Genomic DNA, 13,168 nt, shown 5'->3' on the forward strand with positions numbered 1-13,168 from the left:
AGAAGTGCCGGCGGAGCGAGGACCCCGGGTTCCGCCCCCTGTCTTTTGCCTGCCTGCCCCACTTAGGCACACGCACCGCCCCCTCTGCCAGCCCTTGGTTGACCCGTGGCAAACACACAGGGACTATGAACCCGCTTCCAGCAGCCCCTGTATCGGAAGGGTCTTTTTCACACACAGAAGTCTTTGCGCAGCACAGAGTTCGCCTGTGGAACGAGCTGCCACTTGACGGCTTAGGTGACTGGAGATTGGAATTGGATAAAGTACTAGATCACTGGTGTCACTCAGTGTGTGGGGGGGTTCGCGGGCGGGGAGCAAGTGCCTGGGCTCCACTCTTGGGGGGTAACCTGCCACCGCGCCTCCCCTGCGTTCGCCACACCTTCTACCTGCTAGAAGGCTCTGTTTCCCCGTCTTTGAGCCGCCCTTAGCCCATGCACTGGGGGGATGTCGGGCTGCTGCACTCCCAGGTATGTTGACCCCCAGTGCCCCTCCAGATGCCCCAAGGGCACTGCCCCTAGGGCAGTGAGGGCACTGGGAGGCACTGGTGGATGTCAGGCTGCATTTGGAGACCCCCAGTCTCCTTGCTTCAGGTAGATCCCAAAAATGCAACCTAAACTTTCCCAATATTTAGGGGATTCTGGCCCAGTTGCGCCTCCTGAGCTACTGGTGTTTTGTCCAGGGTTGTGGAGGGGGGTCAACTTGGAGGCAACTTGGGTTCCACTGTTGTTGGAGTGACAGGGTTCCCCTTCACACCAACTGAGGAAGGCTACAATACTATGCACATTTACCTGGGAGTAAGCCCTATTGACCATAATGGGACTTACTTCTGAGTAGATATGTCTAGGCTTGGGCTGTAAGGCATCCATTCCAGAACATGTAGGAACCCCCCCCCCTTTGGGGTACATCCCCTCCCTTCTCAGGGCAACAAAGGTTTAAGTTCCCCCCCTCCTTCTTTCTAAGCCCCAACCGGTTTCGCCTCGCTCGGGATCAAGCAGGGGTGCTCTCCCAGCCATCCAAACAGGTCATGGTGCCAGAAGATTGGAGGATAGCAAATGTCATGCCTATTTTTAAAAAGGGAAAGAGGGGGGACCCGGGAAACTATAGGCCGGTCAGCCTAACATCCATACCGGGTAAGATGGTGGAATGCCTCATCAAAGATAGGATCTCAAAACACATAGACGAACAGGCCTTGCTGAGGGAGAGTCAGCATGGCTTCTGTAAGGGTAAGTCTTGCCTCACGAACCTTATAGAATTCTTTGAAAAGGTCAACAGGCATGTGGATGCGGGAGAACCCGTGGACATTATATATCTGGACTTTCAGAAGGCGTTTGACACGGTCCCTCACCAAAGGCTACTGAAAAAACTCCACAGTCAGGGAATTAGAGGACAGGTCCTCTCATGGATTGAGAACTGGTTGGAGGCCAGGAAGCAGAGAGTGGGTGTCAATGGGCAATTTTCACAATGGAGAGAGGTGAAAAGCGGTGTGCCCCAAGGATCTGTCCTGGGACCTGTGCTTTTCAACCTCTTCATAAATGACCTGGAGACAGGGTTGAGCAGTGAAGTGGCTAAGTTTGCAGACGACACCAAACTTTTCCGAGTGGTAAAGACCAGAAGTGATTGTGAGGAGCTCCAGAAGGATCTCTCCAGACTGGCAGAATGGGCAGCAAAATGGCAGATGCGCTTCAATGTCAGTAAGTGTAAAGTCATGCACATTGGGGCAAAAAATCAAAACTTTAGATATAGGCTGATGGGTTCTGAGCTGTCTGTGACAGATCAGGAGAGAGATCTTGGGGTGGTGGTGGACAGGTCGATGAAAGTGTCGACCCAATGTGCGGCAGCAGTGAAGAAGGCCAATTCTATGCTTGGGATAATTAGAAAAGGTATTGAGAACAAAACGGCTAATATTATAATGCCATTGTACAAATCGATGGTAAGGCCACACCTGGAGTATTGTGTCCAGTTCTGGTCGCCGCATCTTAAAAAAGACATAGTGGAAATGGAAAAGGTGCAAAAGAGAGCGACTAAGATGATTACGGGGCTGGGGCACCTTCCTTATGAGGAAAGGCTATGGCGTTTGGGCCTCTTCAGCCTAGAAAAGAGACGCTTGAGGGGGGACATGATTGAGACATACAAAATTATGCAGGGGATGGACAGAGTGGATAGGGAGATGCTCTTTACGCTCTCACATAATACCAGAACCAGGGGACATCCACTAAAATTGAGTGTTGGGCGGGTTAGGACAGACAAAAGAAAATATTTCTTTACTCAGCGTGTGGTCGGTCTGTGGAACTCCTTGCCACAGGATGTGGTGCTGGCGTCTAGCCTAGACGCCTTTAAAAGGGGATTGGACGAGTTTCTGGAGGAAAAATCCATTATGGGGTACAAGCCATGATGAGTATACACAACCTCCTGATTTTAGGAATGGGTTAAGTCAGAATGCCAGATGTAGGGGAGGGCACCAGGATGAGGTCTCTTGTTATCTGGTGTGCTCCCTGGGCATTTGGTGGGCCGCTGTGAGATACAGGAAGCTGGACTAGATGGGCCTATGGCCTGATCCAGTGGGGCTGTTCTTATGTTCTTATGTTCTTATGTCCGATTCGCCATTCTGTCTTAGCAATGTTGGGTCATTTGTGGGTCACCCCTCCCAAGGCTGGTACCTAGGACGGACCAGCCTCTCTGCCCCTCGCTAGCTATGCCACTGGTTCACTTTATGATGGGCTCATAATTGCCGCTAACATGACCTCATCATGGGTAATAGATAATTGTGATGCAAAAGCAAGCATTAGGTAGCATTTCTGTCAATAGCAGCATCTTTAACATTGTGACTGTGTCTGAAGTGTATAGAAAATGCAATTTTTAACATTCTGGTTGTATGTATTGAGAGAAGGACACAGCCATGTAATTTGTGTTTTACAAATACAACCTTGTGTAAACTGATAACCATGGCCCCTAAAGAGTACAATGGGCACCTTCTAAATAATCTTTTGAAAGGGAAATAGCTTAGTACTCTGGCAGAAACATCAACTTTCCAAGTCTTGGAATGAATTACCCCAAAACAGCATGTTATTGGGGTCACATCACAATATTTTCACAGTACAGCCATGTCTCTGGAATGGATCACCATTATAAAACAGGGGTCCAGGCTCTTTTGTTTCCTCTTCTTAACACTCCCATTCTTCCTGCAACCCCTCTTTCCTGCTACAGCGCCTGATGGAATCCATTTGTAACTCAGAAATAAGTTTTTTTGAGTTCACTGGATCTTTAAATATGCATAGGGTTTCTGCTCTAATTTTATTCTTCAGTGACACACCAGTCCCTCCTCTCACTTTTTTGCCTCCACCTTTAATGAGAATGCCTCTCTCAGATTTCTGCTGCCAGTGTAATGTTTTCCATTTCCCCTGAATAAGCAAACTGATTTTTTTCTGAATTTTTTTTTTCTATTGTGGTTGCTGTATGCTGAAGGACAGGAACTCTGTGCATGCTTAGTAAACCACCACCTTCCGACAAACCCCAAGAATAATGGAAACTTGGTTGAGGCTCCATTTGGAACACCCCTAAATCTTGTGTAAGGTAATAAATTTTAAAGTTGATTTTTGCATGCATATTGTGTTAGCAGATGTGGCTGTGGAATGTGGTCTGGTTATGGAGGTGTGGCTATAGGGCAGGGTTTATCGACTTATGGCCTGCGGGCCACATCCATCTTACCACCCAAAGTCATCTGGACTGTACAGAATTTGGCTTGGGAGGCAAAGTGTCCCATGCAATTTGCCACATGCTGGACAGGGAATGGCAGAGCTTCCCACCTAGTCCTGCAAAATCCCACAGGGCACAGGGAATCTGCAAGGCTGGGCAGGTGGCTCCACATTTTCCCATCTGACATGTGGCAAACTCCCAAGCCAAGCTCCATACAGCCACTTCAGGAGGTCGACCAGCAGTGATGCAATCCTGTCTTTACCAAGCCCCTTTTCCCAAACAGGTTGCCAACCCCTGCTGGCCCCTTTTCTGGCCCCTTTTCCCAAACAGGTTGCCAACCCCTGCTGTAGGGCATCATAAACAGCCCCTTCATTTCAAAATTTACCACCATACCACTGCCTATATGTTTACCTGCTGTACTGTTTGTCATGCAAATACTAAAGACCTGTATATCAAGTTGCAATACTGCAGTTTAGAGATTACAGGTGAACCCTATTTATATGCATTAGTTCTGTTCCCTGACCCGGCATGATTAAGAAAAAACTAAAATGTGCTTAATTCCATAGAGTTAAGCAAATACCACTTAGGGCTGGAAGGAAACTATGGCAGCTGTTATCAATCCCCTCCTTCGCCTCCCCCCTCCTCTGCTCCATACTCAGCCCTCCCCGTTGCCAGCTGTCCTGCTTCTTTCACAGGTGGGATGCTGAGCTTTTAAGAGTCCAGTCCTATGTGTTTCTACTCAGAAGTAAGCCCCATTCTAGTCAATCAGGCTTTCTCCCAGGAAAGTGTGGATTGGATTGTAGCCTAAATCTCCTGCTTTGGCTCCACCTTGCTGCACATGTTCTGGCTACAGTTTCCACCCCCAGCCTCTTTGCTGGCTCAGGGGCTCCAGGAGTGTTACTGTTCCTTTGCAAGGGGAATCTCTTCCATGGCTCCAGGGCTATTTCCCTGCCTGTTCAAGGTGGAGCCTTTTTGCAGTGTTTTAGGCTGCCTGAAAAAGGAGCAAGACAAGCACAGGGCAAAGGAGACAAAGGTGTGTTTGACTTTGAATCCCCCCTGCCCCATTCACTTTGAGACAAATCCGCAGATAAAAAATCTGTGGATAAATAGGTTGCACCTGTACTGTACATAGAGGAAATGGAAAAGGTGCAAAAGAGAGTGACTAAGATGATTACGGGGCTGGGGCACCTTCCTTATGAGGAAAGGCTACAGCGTTTGGGCCTCTTCAGCCTAGAAAAGAGATGCCTGAAGGGGGACATGATTGAGACATACAAAATCATGCAGGGGATGGACAGAGTGGATAGGGAGATGCTCTTTACACTCTCACATAACACCAGAACCAGGGGACATCCACTAAAATTGAGTGTTGGGAGAGTTAGAACAGACAAAAGAAAATATTTCTTTACTCAGCGTGTGGTTGGTCTGTGGAACTCCTTGCCACAGGATGTGGTGATGGCATCTAGCCTGGACGCCTTTAAAAGGGGATTGGACAAGTTTCTGGAGGAAAAATCCATTATGGGGTACAAGCCATGATGTGTATGCACAACCTCCTGATTTTAGAAATGGGTTATGTCAGAATGCCAGATGCAAGGGAGGGCACCAGGATGAGGTCTCTTGTTATCTGGTGTGCTCCCTGGGGCATTTGGTGGGGCTGCTGTGAGATACAGGAAGCTGGACTAGATGGGCCTATGGCCTGATCCAGTGGGGCTGTTCTTATGTACTATTCTTCTTTGTCAATCTCTGTTTAAATGAGAGATTCAGGCTGCAATCCTATCTACACTTACTGGGGAGTAAGTCCCATTGACTTTAATGGGACTTACTTCTGAGTAAACAGGCATAGGATTGTGCTCTCAGCAATTGAAAGCATCTCCCAACCATTTTCCTCTCATTTCTTTTCCTGAGTGCCATTGAGTGTCAAATCACTTCTCAAAAATGGGTGGGTGAAGATGCCACAGTCTGCCACCTCATTGGAAAATTTAAAGATCAAGTAGCAATCCCCTGCCTACAGTCTGGCAACGCTGCCTATGCAGACAGTTTGCCAGAGAAAAGACAGAGCAGCAAGAGAGGCTGAAAAGCTGTTACAATGTTTCTGAAAGAGTCTCCACAGCAGGATTGTTGTACATTTCTAGGATACCTGCCAAGAGTGCATGCCCTGTGCATCCCTTTCTGGTACGTCTAAAGCGGGTCTGCATCTCCTATGTGCTATCAGAGGAATTGCGCATTCACTAAAAGGACACTGCTCAGTTTCTCAAAGCCAGGGGTGTCAAACCCATTTCACACAGCAGGTCAAATAGCATTCATGGTGCCTGCTGAGAGCCAGGAGTGATGTCATTGAGCAGGAAGTGACATCACTAAGTAGGTGATGATCAAACTTAAGCATTCTTTTCTCACTTAGGAATTCATTGGCTGCAAATGATGGAATAGAAAATATGCACACCCTGATCAGTCGTAAAGTAACAACAGTGAATGGAATTTCAGATCTGAAATCATGAACTCGTTCTTGTCGTTCTTGCAGATCACAACCTGTAACTCACCATTTAAAGCAGACTTCTGTTTGTTAGCACTACATATGTGGTCTGGTGAGCATACTTATTCCCACACAAGTTTCCAGAAAACTATAAAAGTCATTTTGTGGCTTTCCAAGAGAATAATTGTTTTTTCATAGGAAGTCAGTGTCAGATCACTTCTTGAAAACGAATTTCAAATTGCCTGTGGAAAGTGATTGTGCTCTGAGATTCTGCCTGCAGCTTTCAGTAAAGTGAAAGAAAACAGGCCCCAAGAGGGTGTCACTATGGAATGAAGTGCTGTGGGGTGCCAACAGGGAGAGTTGTTTTCTCCCAAGACTCTAATACTTGCATTCCTCCATTTCTTGTCGAAAAATAAACACCAAAACAATGTCCTCTTTGTTAGCATTTGGAAATTTTCTTGTTTGGGGGACGCTGAAGCAATAGAACAAAGATCTAAAAGAGGTTGCCACTGGTGTAGATAGAGGGGGTGCAAAGTGCTAAGTCTTGCAGGGAGCTTCACTATAGCGTGCAAACAGCCCCTCCCCCTCCCCTTCCCAGTCATTCTGGAGGTGCAATAGAGGGAATAGCTCTGAAGGGGTGGGGGAGAGGCAGCTTGCATGCTCCCTGCAAGACTTAGTGCTTTGCAACCCCTCTAGCTACACCACTGGAGTTTGTTAAACAAGGCAAGGATGCAAATCAAATTCCAACCTAGCAAAGATGAATGAGGGCAAATTGCTCCAGTCTTGCCATATAAAGCCCTTTGCCTTTGAAGCCCTAAATGTCCTGCAAGTAAAACATAAAAAAATGACAATAAGCAACAATGAAATTGAATAAGTAGATATGAATAAAAATGCATTGGCTAATAAAAATTCAGGTCAGCTTTGACTTAATCCTAAATGCTGACAGCCATATGAGTGTCCCAAGGAAGGTAGTTCCACAACCAGGGCACCGCTACAAAAATGACTCTTTTTCTAGTTGTCACCTCACCTGTTGTCACCTCACCTCTAGTTGTCACCTCACCTCTGATGATGAGGACGCTTGGAGTGAAGCCTCTGAAGATGTACTCAAGGAACAGGCAGGTTCCTATGGAAACAGCCAGGGCTGGCCTTTTCATGAGACCAGTTGAGGTGGCTGATTGAGGGTGCTCACCTCCATCCACCTTCTTGCCTCCACTGGTCCTTCTCTCACCCTTAACTAGAAAAGGAAAAGGGGATAGAGTGGGAAAGGAAATTTAGAGGAGAGTGGTGGGCTAGAGTGCCCCCCTTTCTCTTTTCCAAACCAAGAAGTGAGGAATAAAGGCTGACACATCACCAGGTAAAGACAGGTAACATCTGGCACAGTGCCTCGGGTGCCAGGAATTCTTGGACCGGCCCTGGAAACAGGCAGTATATTGCATTACTGGTCTTTTTCTAAAGCTTGTCCAAACTATTTGGCAGGAAGGCCACATCATCTCTCTTTCACTGTGTCAGGGGCCGGGGAAAAATTAATTTACATTTCAGATTTGAATAAATTTACATAAATGGATATATTAGAGATGGAACATATATGAACGAATGACGGTCTTGCAATTGCTCAAGGCCTATAAAGGCCTATAAAAAGCCGGCCTTTCCTTTGCTGCTGCTGCTGCATCACGGATGTGAAACAGCCAGCAGCAGAGGGAGCCCTAGTTCCGCAGCTCATGTGAGAGGTTGAACAGTTGGCTGTCATGCTGAGAGCAGTTGCGTTGGGCCAGCGAGTCTTGGGAGGACCAGAGGCTCATTGGAGACTGGGGGCTCCCCGTGGGCCAGATTGGGAGTCCTCAAGGGCCGCAAGTGGCCCCAGGACCGGGTTTTGGGGACCCCTGCTCTAAAGGATCATAGTAACTATAGTAGAAAGGTACTAAGAACAAATCTTTTCCTCAGCTAGAGTTCCTTGGCAAGGACTCTTCAGGCACTTAGACTATAGTGTAAATATATGTCTGGATAAAAACACATTGGAGCATTTTTGTTTTTCTAATCATGTGGAAAGAATGACCTTCTTGGTTCAACTAGCAGCATAGGAAAACCTTTCCTCTGTTGCCTTCTCCATTTCATCGCTCTTTAAATCAGCTTGCACACTCTCCTCCACACTTCTGCTCTGTCTCCCTCATCCTTTTCCAACGCAAGGAGTGGGAGGACAAGTGGAGACAAGTGGGGGGACACAACAGGGCAACCCCTGCCAATCTGCTTCATGAAGCAACCACCTCAGTTGGCCTCATGGGTGGGCCGACTCTGGCCCTCAGACATATCTGGTTATAAAACTACCAATTACATGAGTATAGATGGACGATGTAAGGATTATCTACATTTATATTAAACTAATGACCTCAGTGCAGATGTTTCCAAAGTGCAGCTGATCAGCAAATGCTGAGTAGAGGAAATTTGTGGGAAGGAAATCCTTTTATGCTACACAAGCCAAGGTGGTAGTATTTGAGGGTCACCTCTGCATTTCTTGTTTTATCAAGTAAACAGCATATAAACATGATCCAATAGTTAATCAAGTCCACTGTCCTTTTCTCAAATGGTGACTAGTACTAGTGCATCAAGGAAAGGCCATTTTCTACCCCCCAGACTTTAACTGGGATTGACCCTTGCTCAGTTGTAGAGCACGTGCTTAACTGATAGCCATGTCCTCTCCCTAAGAAATCTGGGTACTGTAGTTCTGGGAGATGGAATACAGAGCCCTACTCACTAAACTATGTCCCAAGATTCATAGGAGAAAGCTATGATGACAAAAGTGGGATGAAATCAACATTAATATGTAGTATAGATATGCCCAAAGAGACTAGTGCTGTAACCGTATGCAGTACTTACCTGGAAGTAAGTTCCAGTGAAATTAATGGCCCTTACTTCTGAGTAGACATGCATAGAATTGTGCTGTAGAATTTCTGTTCTCATTCTGGAATATACTATCACTTGGTGACATTTCTTCCAAACAGCATTGACTAGGAGCTACTGTTCTGTTTCTTTATAAAATTACAGTACCACTGAAGCTTTCTGGTATTCTCTTTCACAAATCAATTAGACAAACTTCAATTCCCAGAGCAACCAAATAATTCTGACCATCACATGTTTGCACTAGAACAAGGTTGCCATTTTACACAGATCACCAGGTTTTATCCGGATTTTAGTAATCCCACCCACCCATGTCCATTCTACCCATCAGCTGTTCCAGTTGGCCAACTTCCCTTTTTTAAAAGCAAATTTCTTGGTACTCTGGAAGCTGAGTTTTGAGCCAAAACATGCGGGCACTATTGTGCGCCATCAACAGAGAAAGGAGCTTGTTCCTACTTTTCTCATTAGTTTGCAGAATGGGACGACAAAATTAAAATAGACTGATAAGTGATGCATTGGTAGTGTGGTTTCATTCTCCAGACATGCATAACCACTAGGGGTACAGTCACAGTTTGGTTGTCTGAGGATGGAACTTCCAATAGCTTCGTAAAGGAACCAGGCTGTTTGTTTTTTCTCCCCAGAAGAAGAAGTGAGAATTGCCCACAGAATACAATGGAGAAATCTAGGATTTTAGCTTAACTGTAACTGGGCATCAGTGTCTGCCTTTGCTCACATCTTCTCCAGCACCCCCAGGATGCATATTCTTTCCAGATATTATTATTATTATTAACAGTATTTATATACTGCTTTTCAACAAAAGTTCACAAAGCGGTTTACAGAGAAAAATCAAATAACTAATGGCTCCCTGTCCCAATAGGGCTCACAATCTAAGATGCAAAAGAACACCAGCAGGCAGCCACTAGAAAAGACACTACTGGGCTGAGGAGGGCCAGTTACTCTCACCCTGCTAAGAAAAGAGGAGCACCCACTTGAAAAAGTGCCTCTTACTCAGTTAGCAGAGGTATTATTGATGTGATTTAGCTTTTAGAATTTAAAAAGTGCAATATGCTTCCACGCAAATAAGTTTAGCACAATGTTCTACCTGTCTGCCAATCAACTTCAGTATGGGAATATTTATTTATTTAGATTTTTATGCCACCCTTCCTCCAGTGAGCTCAGGATAGTGCACATGGTTCCTTCCTTCCTTTTTGTCCTCACAACAACCCTGTGAGGTAGGTTAGGCTGAGATTATGGCAATTATGAGATATGCTAGTATCTGTAGTGATTCCTCATAAGAGCTGCTCATGGACTTTTCTAATTATTCTTTTTGGGGGAAGCCTAAACTCCAAAGTCTTTGGAGAAAATACTTTTCCCCAGAGTATTTAAAATGCATGTACTGAAGCTGAGAGGAAAGTGTTAAAATCACAGATATAAGAATATTGAACTAGTCAGACCTAAGATTGAAGGTCAAACAAGATGTGACACATTGTTGGGGCCTGTTTTTGTTTGTAAATAGCTGTCAGGGTTTCCAATCTGGATTATCACTGGGGAGGCGGGGTAGGGACTTTAACCCTTGGCCTCCCACAGCAGTGCCAATCCAGATCAGAGATAACTGCAGTTGCTGTTTGCTCCATGTTAGAAGACTGCATCTCTTGTTAAAAACCATTTCTGCTCAACGTTGCATATACACAACAGGGATCAAAGATGTACACCAGTGGGCTGGGCAGAAATGGGTTACAGCGGTTCTCACACATTTATCACCAGGACCCACTTTTTAGAATGAGAATCTGTCAGGACCCACTGGAAGTTACATCATTAAGCAGGAAAATTTTTAACAATCCTAGGCTGCAGTCCGATCCACACTTACCCAGGAGTAAGTCCCATTTACTATCATTGTTAAAAGAATATACATAAGAGCTTGTTAAAAGTACAGGTTTGTAACATTTCCCCAAATGCAGTCACATACCATGGTAGCATCAAGTCTAATGTATTACAAATAAAAAAAATGAAATGAATAGGGACCCACCTGAAATTGGCTCACGACCCACCTAGTAGGTCCCGATCCACAGTTTGAGAAACACTGGGTTAAGAGCATGTCAAGAGGAAAACTTTTGCCTGAAATTGTGGGCAGCTGTTGCCCATCGCAGTTGCTGACTATGCTTTGGATGGAACAGTGACCTAAATACATGGCAGATTCCTATGTTTGCCAGCTGTGTGTTTCAGGAGCTGAGCCTCTGACCAGCCCTGCTTTTTGGCTCCCCAAACTCTGCCCTGCTGAGGGAGCCAATATTTTTGAAATCAAAGGTTAGCAATCTCTGCCACCTGATCTCAAAACATCCAGACATTTGTTTAGTGTTCCACTTGCATTGCCTCCAGTCCACTGTAAACGGTGTAGCAGCCTGTCCCCGTGCAACAAATGTTTGATTATATTAAAAAGTACATTTTAAAAGGTCACAGTATGGTGAATCAGTTTAACAGTATTGGCATTCTCGTTCACAGAGCAGAATAGTTTTCCCCCTTTATCCAACTCCTTCCTCAACAGAATATGATCATGTGCACCGTGTTAAATGTAACCAACATACACCCGTTGCATGATGACAAAACAGCGATGGTCACCAGTGATATTAATCATAACTGAATTATCATCATCATCATCATCAAGAATATTTGTATACTGCTTTAACCCATTTCAGCCCAGCCCACAGGTGTACACATTTTATCCCTGTTGCATATATGCAATGTTGGGCATAAATGGCTTAATAAACTATGATCAACAGGTAGGAAATTGACTTTCTTTTCAGTAACAGTTGTACAGTTCACTGTCAGAAAGATTCTGCTGCCCACACAATAGACCCCACACAACCAGCACGCAGTGCCTAACCTTGGATTTGGTTGGTATGCAGTCCAACTGCATACGCTTTGCAGCATAAAAATCACTGCTTCTGCAGCTGCTCCCCGCCACTGCTCAGCACGTAAAACTATACTTACTTGTAGAAGCTGCTGGCTCCAACCGTTGCCTGTGGAACAAGTGGGGGATCCCGACTGTTCAAACTCAGGGCTCAGATGCAGCTCAGCCCCACATCTCCAGAGCATCTGTGCCTGCCATGGCACACAGCCAAAGTAGCCTGCGACTTAGACACAGTTTCAGACTTGCTGTTTCCTTGTGCTAATAGCAGCTGAGCGAAGTTGCACTTCTCGGCTGGAGGAGGCGTTTCCTCATTCCCTTGCCAAGTAAGTCCCCCATGTCGTAATCCAGGGCTCAGCCTTGGTGATGTCAAACAGCTCCTTGCTTGGCTTCCTCCTCACTGTACACAGGAGGGATCTGTTTCCTTTACTTTGTTTAACTTCACATTGTAACCGCATCTCCCAGCAGCTGCGCACGCTGAAACATCCTTCCTCCAATTTTCTCGTTGTCAAAAGAGGCTTCCTACATACTTCAGTGCACCCTCCTGTTATTTAGGGGCAGAGCTGTCTGTCCCAGCTGTGGCCTGCTTTGGGCCAAATGCACTTGAATCATAAGATCTGACGATGTGAGTAGAATGCTGCTCAGTGTGATTTTCACATTGCTTGGAGCTCTTCCACAGAAAAAATTCTTTCCTTGGCCCCAGCGTGTGCCATATCCAAACTCCCTTCCTGGGCCTGATCTGTCTGCACTGATAAACTTAGGCTTGTACCTAGGACCATATTAACCCATGGCTGGGTCCCTAGGCTTTCAGGTATTACAGTCCCCTCCAGCACTTCAATCATTCACCCCACTACAGCTGACAGCCTGACCCTGGCATGGTAGCTCCTAGACTGCAGTGCATAGCCATATACCCATTGCGTGGGTCTCCTGATGAATTCAAAGTGCTGAATTCTTGATGAGTGCAAAGTGCCTGTAACCACTGGAGTCCCAGGCTGCAGGTAACAGTGCCACAGCATCCAAAAAAAATGGGCCCCTAGTCCCTGCGGGGCCCCTAGGCTTCAGCCTAGTCAGCCTTATGAATTATTTGGCCCTACTTGTACTAGCGATCGAACTGGCACAAGTATGAGTTGATCAACTGTGGCTGCTGGGGCTTAACCTGGGGCTCAGGGACAAATGGCCCCTTACTCCAAGGAGCCTTTCAGCACCCAAAATTC

At 46.0% G+C, this 13,168-nt stretch overlaps 1 protein-coding gene across 1 annotated transcript in view; it reads right to left on the reverse strand.

Annotated features, from left to right (window-relative positions):
* PKIG (cAMP-dependent protein kinase inhibitor gamma) overlaps positions 1 to 12,519 on the reverse strand; it is a 28,927-nt gene extending 16,408 nt beyond the window's left edge. Inside the window, exon 1 of the mRNA XM_066624701.1 lies at positions 12,038 to 12,519. The gene's annotated coding sequence lies outside the window, so the exon portion shown is untranslated. The remainder of the gene's footprint in view (positions 1 to 12,037) is intronic.
* Positions 12,520 to 13,168: the final 649 nt, after the last annotated feature.

The sequence above is a fragment of the Tiliqua scincoides genome, chromosome 4 (genome assembly GCF_035046505.1).
Source record: "Tiliqua scincoides isolate rTilSci1 chromosome 4, rTilSci1.hap2, whole genome shotgun sequence".
NCBI lineage: Eukaryota > Metazoa > Chordata > Lepidosauria > Squamata > Scincidae > Tiliqua > Tiliqua scincoides.